Below are 18,271 nucleotides of genomic sequence, written 5' to 3'. Positions count from 1 at the left end.
TTAAAACAACAGCTGAAACCCTGTTGTTCCCCTGAAACCCAGCAGAAATCAGATGGTCCTGTTTAATTTAATTTTTTTAAATTTGCTGCGAACTGGTCTCCTTTCCCTCTGTTTGTTAGACCCTGCATGTACATTTAGATGAAAACTGTCCATGTTTTGTTGATGGATGATCCAACAGTAAAAGCGATATTCCTGTCCTTCCTCTTTGCAACAAATACAACGGATGAAATCCATTTATTTTGACCTGTGTGGTAGCGTACGTGGGAGACTCCTGCTCTGGCTCAGAGTCAGCTGAGGGCACCTCCACCAAAGATGTTGGCGCAGAATTGGGCAGGTGGTGGACAGTTCACCCACTGATGATGACAGATCCGGGCTGGGCCTTTCACAGAAAGGTGGGACGGTCCACCTCTCAGGAGTTTTCATGACAAAATACCATCAGAATATCTCTTCAAACTGAATTATCCATACACTTGACAAAAAAGTTCTCTCTATGATAACACAGCCGCTTTTGGAAAAAGACAAAACAGAAAAATCAAAGATGTTCCAAAAAAAGAGGTATCACATAAAACACGGTGCGAGAACAAAACTGCATTAGGCATTTTATACCTTCACCTCCAAATATTGAATGTAATCACCTCTACAATAACAAATGACTTCTCATATTTAATTATGACTCCAAAATGTGTCACAAATTGCAAGATCTTTCTGCTGTATCACAGTTCAATGCTGCAACCCAACAATACACATTTGAAATTGGTTAACTGTTAGCTTGCCCACAGCCCAGGATGGAGGGATATGATTGGCTACTCATGAGCCAGAAGCAGAGCACACTTTTGTTAGTGCAACCAAACCTATTTAATATGTTTGTTTAAGTAAAACTATCAATATTCCAGGGAACACTCTTATTGCTATTGCTGAAGTATCTATTGCTGACATTTCTCGTGTTTTACTGCCCAGGTCATAGTTAACTATAGCTAATTTACACTGCTTTTGGGTACGAGTATGAAAACAAAGCTTCAGGGTTTTCGTAAGTATATCAAAAAAAGTTTTCCATGTCCTACACCATCGACCTTTTGAACCGTCCATATGTGGAATCCCCCAGGCCTCTGGACTTGTGTGGGACTTGTGAGGTCTCTGAACCTGGTGAGGAGTTAAAAGCATTAGTGATCCAGTATAATATCTGGGGCAGAACTTACCCTTTGGAAAGCCTGACACCAAAACCTCCAGAAATGTATCCAATGTAGATGTCTGAGAATTAATGAAGGGTCCAAAAGTATCAACAGTGGACGCTGTTAGTGCTGCGTGAGGGTTCTGCCTGTGGATAAATCCTCCTGGGACCGAGGAAGGTGCTGTGCAACCTTGAATTCCACGTCTGACTCTCGCTTAGGAGGAACACATCCTCTGAGGAATGGACTGCCAGTTGCAAACTTTTTATTTTCACATGTCAAATCATCTCAGAATTACTTCGTTTGTGATGTTGCTTGAGTAGGAAAACACAAGCCGCAGTGTTTCTTCCCTCAGTCACATCCAATGAAGGAGAACATTAGGATCAGAGTAGAGGAGGAAACCAAAGCTTCAAATGTTTCATCCCACAAAATGTTGGTTGTATGTATGACTCTGGAGCCATGTTTTTTTTTTTTTTTTTGTAGTCTTCAAAATATACAATAATAGCATTCTTATAAATTTTCTAGAGCCAAAAGGAAACAGCTGAGTGAATCTAATCAATCAACATTGATATTAAACAGACAAACCTCCCGAAGCAGTGAAAGTTTTGCATGTTGACTTGACAACTATTGATCGAAATTGTAACAAAGAATACATTTGTATTGGTTGTTCTGTTTGAAAATAACTAATTATGATAAGCTGCAACAAAACAGTGTGTTTTACTGGACACAAAGTTCTCACTTCACTATTTCCCCCATCACAGATGAAGCGCTTTATGATTTTGCATTTGTAAAGTCAGGAAATATCCCTGAAAACTCTTAACAGCAGTGAGGCGCTCAGTCACAGTGAGACCAGTGAGTATATTGGATACTTCATGATTCGATAAAATCATATTCAGCCATTTCAACTGTATCACCAACACAAAGTAAATTGGCATTCTACACACACACTTGAAGACAGAAGTGCACGCACACACTCTCACGCCTGTGTGTCGGTGTGAATTTCTAGGGTCTACACCATTAACACAGCACCACCATGCTTTAGCACACATCAGCCATCTGTCTCCTCCACCGACTCTTCCTCTCCGTCATGGGGAGCTACTGACTTGGAAAACCGTGGCAGCTATTAATTATGTTGGTTGTTAACTGCCAAGTGGTATTGTTTGTGTGTGTTTGAGTGTGTGTGTGTGCACGCCAGCGCCATTTACCCGGCATGAGCTTTTGTAAAGGTACACTCACACAACATGTCAAGTCAATGAGAGAGCCGATAGTCACCTGCATACCGGAGAGGCTACGTACCTACTCTCTCTCACACACACACACACACACACACACACACACACACACACACACACACACACATGCACACACACGCAGGCACACTTGATTATTCCCTCCCTTCCTCTAGCCGTGTGTGTGTGTGTGTGTGTGTGTGTGTGTGTGTGTGTGTTTGGGGGTGGGGAGTGAGAGACAGATGGAGGTATCTTATTTTAAAAAGTACAAATATATTCTTGGGAACTTGGGAACATTTAGGAGAAGAAAGCGGCAAACTCTTCCCTCCTAACACAAATCTGACAGCGTCCCAAACTGACATGCAGAGAGCAACATAGAAAGAAAGGACGTGAAAAGTGCTCAAGCGTTGATTTATCCCAGAATATGACTGGCGCTCGTGATTTGTAAGGCACCCTCAGGCTACGCTGAACAAATACGCTGAAACATGCTTGCACATAAGCAATCTTTATCATTTATGCAGCAAGCATGCAAAAAAAATCTTTCCTGTTATGATGAACTTAAAACTAAACATTCTGCATGCCACAGGTTTAGTAGCAAATACAGGCTTTACAAAAAAATGCCGAAAAGATATTATTTTGCCCCCAACGTCTAACATCACTCAACACACAGGGTGGCAGAAAAAAGTTAAAAAAAAAAACAAATCCCCTCACACGATGTATCCTTAGTGACATCTTGCTTGTTAGCGCACCAAAAAAATTTCTATTTAGAGTGATTTAAAAATGTATCACATCATTGTGAGGCAATATTCTGTGGAATTACTAATCAAAAAAATCAATTTACCATCTGAAATCGCAGTATTTTTTTTCTCCTAAGCTAAAGTACATTAAATTGAGCCAGTATAACTTTATTTATTCTGCGTGATTTATTTGCTTAATTTCCCCAGCAGGGAGCAGTAAACTAGTTATCACATTACCGAAGCAGTGATAGAGTTCACCATGGTGCTCTCAGACCTTGTAGATATATTTCCCACATCACATGAGATCAATCAATGTCTTTTCGCTAATAAGTGTGCTAATGAAGGCTAATTGGGACTTATCTCCCAACGTCTCTGCGAGCATGATCCGCCCTCTTCGTATGTCGTGGACCCAGCTGCAGGGCTTCTGTGAGCCCGTCTGAGGAGGGAGGCTAGAAGGAGGCAGCGTGGTTACACACCCGTCTTGTTATGGAGGACACATAAAGGATTTTGCCAGTGGAATGTGGGGTAATTTAATCAGCACATCCATAGACATGCCAAGCCACATTCAGGATACACGGCGCATGGAGGGAACGATATGAATGTGTGCAAAGCCTGAGAGTAACAATTGTCTTGTTGCCCGGGCAACCGAATTGCCAACAAACTTCTCCGGTCTGGTTGATACTGTTCAAAACCAGTTTTCTGTGCTACAGGAAATACACCCTTTGGTGTTTACTAGGTGAAGGAGAAGGTTTGATTCATAATAAGCCCGAAGGGAATTTTGAAGGTCTGAGCACGATAATGAGAGCTGGAATCAGGGGCACAAGTTCCGTCGTCTGGCTTTGCCACTAGTTACGGTCTTCTTGAGGATTTTGTGACGGATGGCCATCACCACCATGTAAGTGAGCACGGTTCTTTGGCATTGCGGTCAGTGATGTCCTTAATTAGGATCCTGCAAATGTGTTGTCAAAATAGTGATCTGGTTTGATTTAATCACTGTTGATTTTGTTCAAAAACTGAGCCACTTGTATTCAGTGAAATGCAGCTCCGTGTGACAGAGAGGATGAGAAGACACTGTTTACCGTTCTTGATGTCACTTTCTCATTACTGAAATATTGGATGTAATTACACAGAAGCATTGTTATTCTGTTATAAACAATACAACTCAGCCAGCATTCTAAGTTGGGTCACATACTTGTCAGTGCATCTCTGAGGTGTGTTTGTGTATCGTCGCTCTTCATGAGTATACAGGTATAGTGGTTCAAATGGTGGAGGATAATGTCTGGCTCTGGCTGGGAGTGTTTACACATTTATGTAAATGTTCATACTGTAAGTGCCTGCAAGTGTGTGTAGGTGCAGACACCAGTGTGTTAACGTGCACAGCTGTTATATAGTGGAGGCTCAGTATTGTGGGTCAGGATGGGCTAAACGCGCCGAAGAGAGGAAATGAAGACAAATGAAGAGAGAGGAGCCAAACACTCTCCCAGTCAGCTCCTTATTACTTATCCTCTGCACCCCCCAACTCCTCCTCCAAATCTCCTCATTTTTACCTTTCCTCCCTCTCCCCGAGAACTTATTACAAAGCCTCACTCGGTAATGAAAAGCGCAAAAGCATGGTACTTTTTGTGCTACTTTCACGTCACCGTCAATTAATTCCACAGCGGCGGCTGGCGGGGGCCCGCAGTGCTATAATACCAACGCTAAAGCCAGCAGTGCGTGGATGGCGCCTATAAATTTAAATCTTCGTCAGGCTCTTTTTCCCTCTCTATCCCTTCTACTTAGCCATCACCTCAGTGTGCGTGTGTGTACATTTTGTGTGCTTATGGCCGCGGAGGCACCTCTTTGAAAGAGTTGAGGTTGATGGATCGTCAGCTGACTTCACACACTTTGATCGTCTGAAAATAACACAATCATATGCTACATTCAGCTTTCAGGGCTATTAACACACACACACACGCAAACACTCACAAACACAATGGATTGTGGATCTTTTTTTTTTTTTGAGAGTATTTTGATACACAATTTTGTTGCCTAAAACAACAATAAAAAGTAAATGGTACGAGCTGTTTATCTTGCTGGAATACGACAAACATTGATTGACTGCAGATGTTGGGATGTATATGCCAAAATTTAAAATGGATGTCAGAATATCCTAACGGTGCTTAGATGATATAGATACTAAAGAAAAATGATGAACCTGTTGTAGGTGTTGCACGACGTGTCGGTGCTGGGGTTTGTTATTGAACTCAAACACAGAGGCAGTGTGTACGGTGCGACCCACAGTGTTTCTGCTTTCATATGTGTTGTTTGTGGCTGCAGCCGTTCCCATGGTGATATTTTATGACTATTATTTCATTTCTGTTTCCTGATCTGCTACAGTTCCCATAACTCTGTATACTTAGCTCTTTGTTCTGGTTGACCTTTTCTGTCGTTTACCAAACAAGTTAGCGAGCCACGCCCATGTCCTAGTTCAATTCCAAGACAATTAAAGGAAAACAGACAACTCCTCAAGTTGAGACAGCATACAGTTGGTGTCCTTGACTGTCCAGCAATGTGGTGTTTTTGTCGGTTTCCATGACCGTTTGCTGTTTGACGGGTTTAACACTGCAGCGCTGCCTACGGAACATGTGCAGAGTGGCCTCTTTGGGGCTGAAAGAAGAACATACATGCGTGTAGTCTGATTCCAAGTCGCACCATCTTAGCATCTTATTCTACACTTTGAAAAGTTCAGTTTCAGTCTGTGCTTAATTGTAATTTAAAAGTCCACTTTTAATCAGACCAACCCAATAATTAGCCTTTTTCTATCACATATTGACTACTTCAGTGTGGTCTGGCTCAAGGTTGTGCTCTACTCCCCTGTACTGGGGTTTGGTTCAGACATAAAAGTTGCCCTGTGGTGTGTGCTGGTGGGAGTGTAGTGAAGACAGGGCCTGAAACGACCTTCTAATTGGCTTCTTTACTCACTTCTTGGACTCCACAAGTAAGAAATGACCCGAGGATGAGGCAGAGCTGGAAGGAGGTCACTTCTCACAATGACATTGCCTCATTCCCCTCTTTTTATTTGGGGGGTGGGTGGCTGGGAGAGAAGCCAATGAAAGAGAGAAGGGAGGAGAAAATGAAGTGATTTGTAGCTTTATTGATCGACAGGTCAAGGCTATTGATCAGAGAGTGGAGAGGGATGGAGCGATGGGAGGTGGACAGAGACGAGGGGAGGAGGGTGATTGAGTGCTTTGTCTTGGGAGAGGAGCAAGTGGGTGTGTGTGGGGGGGGGGGGGGGGGTACCCGCCAGAGTATCTAGGAGGCCCGTGAGGTTCATTATAGATGGGTGAAAAACTAGGGCACCCACAGGTCAGCCAGAGCCAGGCGTCTCCCCCCAGGACTTGCTTTCGTTGCTGCTCATGAAAGGAGGAGGAGGGCTATTTCCTGCTGGAGCTATTCAGCCGGGCACATCAATATTAATCTTTAGGCTTCGAGGAGGACAATGCCCTTTACCTTCTGGTTCTCAAATTCTCTTCTGGAAATGGACACATCAAAAAGGATCCCCGTCCTGATTTCACTTCCTCCATATGGTGGCATAAATGCCGACTTGGCTCCATCGCCTGCTTTAAACACAATTCAACATGCTTTCAGAACTGGTCATCTCTCCTCCAACTCTCCTGAATTTCCTCTATCGACAATGACGATGAGTCCATGGGCTCGTCGTTGGGATGACACATAACGATGAGGACCATATTGAGGAGGCTGCCTCTCTCTTATCCACTGCAGACCAGCTCAGCTCTTGAGAGCTGGCGCTTCCTGGCTCTCCTTCCAAGCTCTCCGCAGGTTGTCTCTGAGACTCATCCTGCTGCCATCTGCCACTGATTTGGGCTTCTTCCAGAACTCCAGGAAAAAAAAAATGCAGCACCCTCCCCTCACCATTGTGGGAGTCAACATGGAGGCCCAGATTCCTCTCCAGGCGGTTTATTAAAGGAGAGTTTTCGGTAAAAGCAATCAAAAACATTGAATACTGGTCCAACTGATGGTTCAAAGAAAATATTTGAAGTGGTCACACTTTAACACAATAAAATGCTGCCCATTCTGCTCATAACACTCTTCCACATTCAGCTATGTTCATCCGGCTTTTGGCGCTACTTGACAATTCCACAGAGACACATTTAACCCTGTGCTGCACACAAACACACACACACACACACACACACACACACACACACACGCAAAGTGAGATGAAATGCAACACTGATGAAACATATGATGATGGTGGTGATGAGAGATTGAATGAAAGTGTGTGAGCACAAGAATAGAAGTCAGGCGTGAAGAGTTTGAAATGACGCTAGCTTTCGGCACTGGTTTGGTGTGTGTGTGTCTGCATGACTCGATGCGTCATTGTGTGTGCGTGCGTGTGTTTGTGTGTGTGTTCGCATCAGTTCCCTGCATGTCTGTGGGCATGTTGTTCTTTGTGAGAAGACAAATCATCCCTCACACTCCCTCGCAATGCCTGCTTGCGGTTAGGAAGCATAAAATATGACTCTGTGTGTGTGTGTGTGTGTGTGTGTGTGTGACATGAAGTCTTTATAAAAGTCCATCACAGGTCTCTGGGAGGTGATGGTGCACTCAGATGGCGAGCTCAGAGATGTGAACAAAGGCGCGCTCCTCTCCTCATAATACTGACTGAATAATTGAAATCAAGAGTGTGCTGGCAGCCATGGTGCGTTTCTTCATGTATATTGCAGAGCAGCAGAAATCTGTTCTCAGGGAGCATCTCCAGCTAACTGCTGCTGAGCTCCAGGAAGAGATGAGAGGTGACAGAATAGGGTTCTGTCACCAATGCCTCCATTATTGATAACGCTGGAAAGAGAAATGAAAAAGTGGGAACCCCGTGGAGCAAATAAAAAAAGAGAGAAAGAAAGAACAAAAGTGTTCGGTCATGTCACCCAACTGCTTGGTTCCATAGAGCTAGGCATGATGGGTAAATGATGGGGTTTGAGGTTTGCAGTAGTTTCAGTCGAGCAGTATAACAAGTTTTGCGGTACCAATTCTCGCCATATCTCCTGGCTATCATAGTATGAATTCAGATGTATTATGAATTGTACAAAACATCTTACATGAATGTGACTCGTGAGTTCAACATCTGCATGACGGGTGACACAACATCCCTGTAGTTGCTTAAAAACATAGTGTGTGTCCAACTGAATTAAGGAACAGCAACTGTGTGGCTTTAGAGAGGGATGTGCACTCCAGTCTAAAAGTAGTTCCAGTATTAGCATGACCAGCAGAAATATATATTAGAATATAGAATCCCTTATGTGAGTGATAATTAGGCTATTAAATAAGATTGATTACAAAGCCTCCATTTGATCTCGACAGCAGTTCTTACTTCTGCATCAAACACACACAGATTTAAGATCATTTCCAAAGTTTCCATTTTTATTTATTTATTTTGATAAAGCCAAAAATCACAAATGATTATTTGTTTCAAGGGGTTTTATAATCGGGTGGCACGGAGGTGCAGGGGTTAGCGCTGTCGCCTCACAGCAAGAAGGTTCCAGGTTCGAGTCCCCGCATCTTTCTGTGGGGAGTCTCCATGTTCTCCCTGTTCCTGCGTGGGTTCTCTCTGGTACTCCAGCTTCCTCCCACAGTCCAAAGACATCAAGAGGGGACGAGGCTGATTGATACTCTAAATTGACTGTAGGTGTGACTGTGAGTGTGAATGGTTGTCTGTCTCTATGTGTTGTCCCTGTGATGGACTGGTGACCTGTCCAGGATGAAGCCCGCCTCTCACCTGAAGGCAGCTGGGATAGGCTCCAGCCCCCCCACGACCCTTAACAGGATAAGCGGTAGAAAATGGATGGGTTTTATAATCCGTGCAACATTGTCTGTCCTCAGACCCTTGATCAGTGAGAAAGAAATCTTTCTAAAAAACAAAGCAGAAGCCTCGGAGGAGGACAGCCAGACAAGCAATAGATGCCAAAGGTAAAAGAAAAGATCAACACAGAATAAAAAAACAAGCTGACAATTCATGATTAAGAAAAACTATTTGATCCAACTAGATTAGAATTCCAGTGTTGAGCAGCTTCAGAGGGTGCCAGCTGGGTCCCAGGCATGTGTCCTGGTCTCCCCCAGGAACCTCAGCTGCTGGTTTTGGTATTTCATTTGTTTATTTTGCAATGTGTATGAATGTTTCCTCTTATAGGAGTAATGCGCATTAATACATATTCAATATTTGCTCTTTTTTTTTTTTGAAAGCTATTTGAAAGATCTTGTTTTTTTCCCTTAACTATTAATTGTTTACCTAACAAATCCAAAGGATGTCTTTTAAAAAAAGAAAAAAAAGAAAGAAACTCAAACTCAAGATTGTTAAAAAATTACAAGAAAATGTCCAGGAAAAATACCTATAAAAATATAAGGAAAAATGCCTTCATTTTGTATTTTAAGGCCACATCAGTGACTCAGTAATAATGTATCCACCATTTAGCTGAGAAGCCCTGGATGAAGTGGGACCCCGGACCCCACTTTGACAACGCTAGTACCTTGGAGAGACATCTGCTAATGTAATCCGCTGATGACAGACACAGAGAGCTTCCAAATAAAAACTGCCAAGTTGAAGAGTTCAGACTTTTTCTTCCTCCCCTCTTCAGTCTGTTTTGTCTCTCTGCTCTCGTGCCTCCCTGATCAAGACAAACACCTTCATGTATTTTTCTCTCATAACAAGCATGATTAGGCAGATGTTGGAGGCTGTCAAGAGCTGTCATATTATAGGCCTGATTTATGAAGATGTCACGGCTGTTTTATTCTGAGTCCTAAAAAGAGAGTGAATAAAACAGAAAGGGTGGACAAGACTGATCATTTTGAAAGATGCTCACCATGCGGGTCTGAAGATGGTAAGAAATATCATATTTGTTGAGGAATTACGTGTCAAGGATCCATAACTAGTTATTTCTCATTTTGAGGCACTTATTTTTTGTGAGATTTTAAATGACCAGATTTACCAAAAACACAGGCCGTCCACGGCCTGACCTCCGATTTCTGATACGGTCAAACAAAGTGACCAGAAAAGAAAACTGTTCCAGGGTTTGAATTAAGTTTGCACCAAGTGTGAAAATACACATCTGCTATGTTTCAAATGCCAAATAAAAAGTGGAGGTGGTGCCAAAGTGTGAAGAGATGTTGGAATGAGTCAAATGGTGAGCGATGACATTTATTTGTAAGAATGTGCACAGAGATTCTGAGCGACTCCAGGGATCTTAAACAGGAACTCGCATGATTGGCTTGATTATTCTCTTGTGGGTCAGCAGTGAGCTGAAGACCTGACACTGCTAAAAGATGAACGTCTTCAGACTAATTGCTCTTTTTAGTATACGACATCAGCCCCTTTTATTCAAGCAAACACGGCAACCTTTTAGGAAATTTGCTTATTTATCTGAGAGGGAGATGGATATTCATTCCTTCTCTGCATTAGGGAGCTGAGACACGCTGACTGCTAGTTAGCTTAGCGCAATGAATGGAAGTGTAGCACAGTTGCGTCTGTAGTTCCTCCTTTGCGTTTTCTGCTTTACCTCAATCAGGGTCCCTCAGCTTTTCTCTTCTAGCCATTGTTTTGTTGGCCAAGGTACTGCATCCAATTACTGCACCTTGTCAAGAAAGTAGTTCCAACTATGTATCATTCTTAAATGACCATGTCTTTAGGTTTTAATTATTTCATCCTACTATTATTTACAACCCGTGTTTATCAGTGCTGCTTTTTTCTTCGTCTCCCCATTACCCTCATTATACTAAGCTAACTAGCAGTCAGCTAGTCTTTCAGCTCCTTAATGCAGAACGGAGAACAGAAAGGTAACCGATCTACTACTTTGATTCTGGGGAGGATGGACGGTAAATGTATTTTTACCCAAAACGTGGTGAACTTCTTGAAAAGCCGAGCTGTATTTTTGAGGCACAAATACAAGTTACGTCGAATCAAATTCTACATCCATCTAGATCATCTGTTACAACTTCAGCACAAACACCCTGAGCTCATAGTGTTTTCCCTGATGATCTGAGGCAGCTTTAGGCTGTAGCAAGAGAAAAATAGTTCCCTAACAACAGATCTAACATTTTGAAAACAGTCTGGCTTCACAAGTGCAATCAGCCCCGGGTTACGTCTGACTACAGGTGAGCTGTGAGTTCCATGATATCATTTTTACACTCACACAGGAAAAGATTTTTCAAATGTGGAGACAACTCACTTAGTTCATGATTCTACAACATAGAGTTGAATTGTCTGCAAAAAAAACAAAAACAAGTTTCAGTGAATTGTAGGGAACTCATGATGTCACTTCTCAGCGGATTTTCAAGGTAAAACTATTTCCCTTCATTTATTACAGTTGTGAGTGTAAAAGCGTTGGCATTCTTCTGTAAATCAACCTGTTGCATGTTTGTATGGGCTCACCGTGTCCTTTGTGCGATGGGTTTATTTTGATTTCATACCGGAGGGACGTCATTAAAATTAAGATGGTAACCTTCAACAAGGGAGACTGGAAATAGCAGTTACAAATTCTCAGAGCAGCGTCAACAATAGCAGCTGAGGTGACAGGCAGTACTGTATCTTGGTTTGCTACTGGTTTGGATCAAGGTGTCTAACACATATACCTTTTCCATCACACAAATCCAGAGAAAACAGTTTTGTGCGTTAATTACTATAACACAGGTTGTTTTGACTCTCACGCACACACTACTACTACTACTACTACTACTACTACTACTACTACTACTACTACACACACACAGAGGAAAGCTTTCTTCTACCTCTTACTTTCCAGTTTAACCTTCCCTCATCCCTCTTTTTTGCTTCACTTGCACACTATCTCTTTAAATAAAAGCTGTTGCTATTTCTCTACCCACCCACCTTCCTCCCGTCTTGACTCTATCCAACTTTATTTCTCATTTTCTTGAGAGTTATAGACTTGTGCGGGTCTGGCCTGTGCATGCCAAATAGAGGCTGTCGTTTGGTAAATAAGTTCATCCCGCGTGTCGGCCAGGTCAGGGCCCTGGCGCTCAGCTGTAGGATGGCGTGGTGCAGTCAGGAAGCAGGAGGACAGGGAGAATTGATTGCCCCCTTTATGTGAAGGAATGAGAAAATACAGAGGCAGCCTACACGCACGCACATTCTCTCTCTCTTTCGTTGAGACACACACACACACACACGCACACACACAGGGAACCTCCATCTTTAAGCAGAAAACTGAAGCTCTCTACAGTTTGTTTTTGTGTCCGTTCTGCTGATAAGACTGTGATTAAAATGAAAGAAAAGAGACCCTTTGAAAGAGTTTTCATTCTTTCCCTCCATCACCCTATTTTCTTCTTTTTAACTTAAAAAAAAGCAATTTTCTCATATTGAGCTGTGAGCAGATGCTTCTTTATTTCACACTGGCCATTGTATGATTGCTGCCAAATCAATAATTGACCGCATTGGTCCACTGGGGGCCACTAACCAGAGATCAATGGAAGTCTTGTGAGGTTGATTTCCCCCTCCCATATTTTACCTGCTGTAACTGCTGCTCTACATTCTGTGCTTTTCTTGGTTGCTTGCTTTTCTTTTTTTTTTATTGCGCACTGAAATTGCGCTGCACTTTTATTTACACTTTTCGCTGTAAATAATAATATCGACGGGCAACTCCTCGGCAATCAATGCGGCTCCAATCTTCTGCGGCTCTCCCACCTGAACTGAGCGTTCTGAGATTTTTAAAATTAAAATCTGCTCCGTGAGAGCGGGAGAGATGTGATGCGCACTGCAAATGAAAACTTTTAATGTGGAACAACCTGAATGTGTGTTCGTACGATAACCACCTGTGTGCATGACGGAAAAGTTTCCACTTCCACTCTGTGCCGATTGCATCACCAGCTGTTGCCATAGCAACCTGTCCCCTCACTGCAAAGGTCCCCTGGTGTAGCCACGCTAATAGGGAGCTAAAGCAGTCTCACAGAGAGAAGAGGGGAAAGGGAGAGACTTACAGAGTGAGCGTGAGAGAGGAGCACTGTTAAAAGCTGACTGGTTGAGGAGCACATCTGTTTTACTTAGCGTCAGCTGAAAAGAAAGGCTCCGTTTATTAGGAATTAAGTGGAAGATGTCCCCTGAGAGTGCTCCAGCATAATGAATTTAGACTCACTCAATATTGATGTGATGGTGCTTTGATGCCACTGAGCTGTATCTCCCCTCAACTTCCGATTTCCTGACACTCGGTAGGTCGTCAGTCAGTGTCGCCGCCGCCGTTCGCAGATTAAATCCGATCACCTGAACGGGCTAATCAACACATTTGCCATTTGTGCATCACTGCCCCGAACGTCCTGTTAATTCAGCCATCATTCCTGTCACCCTCAAGCTCATGACTGCTTATAATTCATGAACACCTTCACCTCCATCTTTCCCCTTCCTCTCCAGCTACAGCTGATCCAAGCACTCAGAAAGGATTCCAAAGTCTTCCAGGTGCCCCTGCAGAGAGAGAGCTTCCATAAAGTAGCTGCTCGAGTTTGTCAGGGCACTTCTGTCAAGCCGTATTGGACTCCAGTGCGTTCATTCTCACCACGACAGTCCATTTCTCCTCTTTTCACGTTGTTTGGGGTAAATGCAACAAGGCAGCAAAACAGTGGAGCTGATAGAGCCTTTCAGCACAAACACAGGCTGCTGGGACATTTTCTTCAGAGTAGAAACAATTTAAAAGTAATAGCAACTACTGCTTTGGGGCCATATTTATTGAATCTGTGTCTGTCTGAATCTCTGTCCAGCAGCGAGCACAAAATGTTTCACGGATAATGTATCATATGAAGAAATATGATTTTTTCCCCCCCCCACCCACTTTGATAAAGATGACATGTCTCCAAACCAGGGTTGAATGGGAGAGCAAAGATCTCCATTGTATTTCACCCACGTCGGTGCAGTATTGACTATGTTTGCAAGGACAGCAATAATCCAACTATTGACCTTATAAGACAACATTTCAATGAGTGTCTTATTGAATATTCTATTGATACTAATAACGGGAGATTCATACCCCCATTACATCGCACATCCCCTGCTTTGCCTGTTCCTGTCAGGCCGTGACTGTGGTATATTTTGCGGCTATTTATGCAAAACTATGCTTAGAGCTGAGTTCACAACACTCACTTGGAGCAAGAGCTGCATCATCAACTAGATTAGCTGCCATACATTAGGCTGCAAAATATCCAGAAGGACCTCATAGTGTCATAAAGATGTATACATGTCTATAGTTTGTCTTGTGATACCAGAGAGTGCACGTCTCCGTCCACCGAAGGATTGCCAAACACCGGGGAGAAGCTGGACCAGCCACCAACAAACCCATTCGTAGTGAGTCAGTCTGTGCACGTGGCAAATGGCCTTTAAACACATAAAGAGCAGCGGTCCTGCTGGATAGATGAATCATGTCCTAATAAAGAAATTGTTTTCCAACTCATGAAAAATGTTTTGTTGAAAAGGTGACAAACGTCAAAGAAGTTAGGGTTTTTTTCGGCTGACTGAGGACCAGACTAGGCCCTTGTTCAGGTTCAGATCATCATCCAAAAAACCCCCAAAAAAGCGGTTAACACGGCAATGGCTATTTCAGAGCACTGTCTTCTGTAAAACCTGTCATGGCAATGCATTCTTTTCCAGTTCTTTTGCACAACTCTGTGTGCTTTGAAGCGCTGGAGTGAAATACATTATGCCATAGCTGAATACCCACTTGTGAAACATTAGACACGATGGCACATTCCTACCAGAGAACTATACCAGACCTTTGAACTGTACATTTATTTAAAACACCACAGTCTTATTTCTTTCCTTTCATACCTCCGTGATACATTTAGAACCCCTTCAAGGATTTGTCAACCTATCATTTTTAATGGATGAGCCGTTCATGATGAGGTGTTGCCTTGGACAAGGCGTTTGCCTCGACAAGCCCAACCTGGACATGCTTTCTTTTCTCAGCAATGGGATTTTCTTCCCCCTGCCTCAGCATGGATGTGAAGCTTTTAAACGCTGCAGGGCTGGAGGGAGATTACCTTACAAACTTACATGGACCAGCAAACATGCATAAACACTCACTCATTTAACTCCGCTAAGACATTTGCACAAAGAAATACAAAGCTTACATTCACACAGGAAAGTGTTGCTGATATGAACACACTAAAACACACTTTTGGAGGCACTTATATTGGAAACCAAGAGGATGAACCTTGATATGTTTTGGGAATGATACATATTCCTGCTGTTTCACAATACCAAAGTATAACACTGGTGCAGTTGCAGCCATCCACTCACTATTAGGAAGGCATGTATATTTCATAGCGTCCCTGTCATCAGTCAGCTCAGCTGGAAGCTCCGTTCTCGCTTCGAGACAGCAGCTTAGTTGCCCACACACACTCACACAGACACACACATACAAACGCACACACACACACACACACACACACACACAGACCCAAATCCATTCTGAAGCACTTCCACTACGTAACAGTGAAATAAAAAGGTCATTCCTCCTAGATACAGCAAATGGCGTAGATGCTCTCATTAGAAGCACATCTGTTATTTGAAGTTTTAGTATTTTTATTTTGGATAAATTAAGAGTAGCCATGTCGAAAAAGTATGACTACAGGAATGTACACTACTCAGTGCACGGGCCTTTGTGTCTTTGTTGCAAAAGAAAACTGAAGTTATTCAGCAGTTAAAATGATAATGCGTCAGTGCTTTAGCTGGGCTATTATTATTAATTATGAAAGGAGCAACCATCCTCCTGCGGTAGATATAAATGGCTGAGGCTGGAGGACTTGCTCTGATGTCTGACTCATTGATGTTCTGGGCAAGTAGAACAACTTCTGAAAGTTTTATGGCTGCATCAGTTCAGTAAACAGACATTTTAGCGGCTTCATTTGTTGATTTTCTAATGTTTTATTTGCCACATTAACATTTTCAATTTCAGATCTTCAGAATTAACAGTGTAACATTAAAATGGCTGAGAAATAAAATGACAAATTTACTCAACAAATGTGTGTCCATTGGTTGAAAAGCCTGTTGGAGCCGTGCTACTGTAGGTGCTTTGTTGAACTCACAGAAGTAAATTGCAATCGTGGGACACACACAGATGGAGAAGCATGACGTTTGTATTGGATTGTACCTTTTTTTAAAATTTAATTAATTTAATTTTAGATGAACTTTGGATATGTTGCAAAAAGAGAAATGTGAGCTAGGGGCTTTTTATCATCTGTTTTGGAGCAAACCAACTACTGTAGGCAGCATTAAGTATGTTTTTGTCAAAGATGGTGGTAACAGAGTAAAAGAAGTTCTCCTGTCTTTGTGTGGGAATAACGTGGGAAAGATGTTAGTGGAGGAAACAGCCGGTCTAGTTAGGGTTCCTTAAGTTGACATTTTATTTTGTGTATTGTCCTTGATGCTCATATGTTATTCAAGATGTCTGTAAGTTCCCTGTTATTATCTGTGAGTCAAAACATCACTCGTCTGTCTTTGAGGTGACATCTCTAGAATGCCTTGAGGCAATTTCTTTGAATTCAAAAAAAAAGGGATGAAGCAAAAAGTGGTGGAGGGTTAAAGGTGACTGTTCCGTCCACGAACCAGAGAAGTTTTTTTTCCCCATTTTCTTTTACCCTCATACACGACAAACATCCAGACTTAGAATTAACTTGAAAATGTTTTGGTGGTGGAAGGTCAAGGCCACTGACAGGCACACATCATGATATCTGGTTATCATTTTTTAGTATTCGTCGATGAACTATCTAGAGTGTTCCAGGAGGAGTCCAATGTATCTTCTCAGGTGCCGCTCAGATTTTTCCCAGGAAAGAACTCCTGTTACATAAGAATGTCGTTTGTACGCTGGAGCCTGCTCTTGATAGCTTCCCTCTGACAGTCCTCAGCTCCGGTGTCAATCTTTCTTCTCTCATCTGAGCTCGAGGCTACACAGGGAGGTTTTTCTTTTGTTTTGTTTTTGTTTTGTTTTTTACAGTTTAGAAAACACATCGCACAACAGATTTAGTTACAAACCATCCCTGATTTTTTTTTTTCCCTCTCCCAGTGGCATGTTCACTGTCAGTGTTTCCACTGTCTGTCTTCCTGACACCTGTTTGAATGAATATTATTCACTTACAGACTTGACTGGACTCTACTTGTGTTTCCACAATGTTGAGTTACCAGATTCAGGCCATGCTGAGATCATTGTCACCCTCAGCCTATTGTTTTTGTTTCCTGTCATATAACACCGTCCTACTCGCTTTTACACATCTGACACAGTTTGATTCAATTTCTCTCTCTCTCTCTCTCTCTCTTACTCACACACACACACACACACACACACACACACACACACACACACTCTCCCCCCTGGTAGAAGAGAGTGAACTCAGGTAGCTGTCAGGCTTTCTCCCACAGGGAACAGTGGGAAAGTCAAAAACAGCCTCCTCACCTGTCATTCCACACGTGCGTGTGCGCGTACACACACACACACACACACGCAGAGCAAAGCAGAATGAGATGCTATACCAGTTGTCTATGTTGCACACAGTCAGATTGTGAACAGGTGTGTGTGCGTGTGCGTGTGCGTGCGTGTGTGTGTGTGTGTGTGTCTGAGTACCGTGAAAGCCACCTGCCAGCCTGTCCAAGTGGACATGCAGTCCTGCGTTTAGTCCTAGCCTGGGAGCCACTGATAAGAAGTAGCTGTTTGTGTTTGAGATGCATCTCCTCAGCAGTGATACGGGCTATTCGCCTCTGCAACCAGGAGGAGTCTTGTCTCGTGAACTTGAATTTTTATGTGTTTTTGTCCATTGATTTCCAATCAAGTTGGCCACCTTTGAGAGCTCGCCATCTCTTTTAACACAGTCTTGTTCCCCAGTGCCGAGGCAAGGACGTCATGCCAGCTGGCTTCCCAACAGCCCTCAAAGTGGGTGCAGAGCCACAGCAGCTGTAGCTGCCACAACACGGGTCAATTATTCTCTAAGTTGATGTTATTGTGTACACACAACATTAACACACAATCACACACACGGTTGCTTTGTGCAGACAAAGATGGCTATTTTGCACTTGATCAAAGCAAAGAGTCCGTGGGAAGTTTAGGACCAAAGTCCCAAGAGTTGTTGATGCTTGACTTTTGAAGTGTTTGGCTAACCT

At 42.9% G+C, this 18,271-nt stretch overlaps 1 protein-coding gene across 4 annotated transcripts in view; it reads left to right on the top strand.

The window, feature by feature from the left end:
* The window catches only part of agrn (agrin), a 250,892-nt gene that overhangs the window by 123,732 nt on the left and 108,889 nt on the right, over window positions 1–18,271 (top strand). The gene's annotated exons all lie outside the window — the stretch shown is intronic.

Source organism: Aulostomus chinensis, chromosome 9 (assembly GCF_037954235.1).
Source record: "Aulostomus chinensis isolate RoL2024-O1b breed Wild chromosome 9, RoL_Achi_v1.0, whole genome shotgun sequence".
Taxonomy (NCBI): Eukaryota; Metazoa; Chordata; class Actinopteri; order Syngnathiformes; family Aulostomidae; genus Aulostomus; species Aulostomus chinensis.
This window is presented reverse-complemented; position numbering and strand designations above follow the sequence as displayed.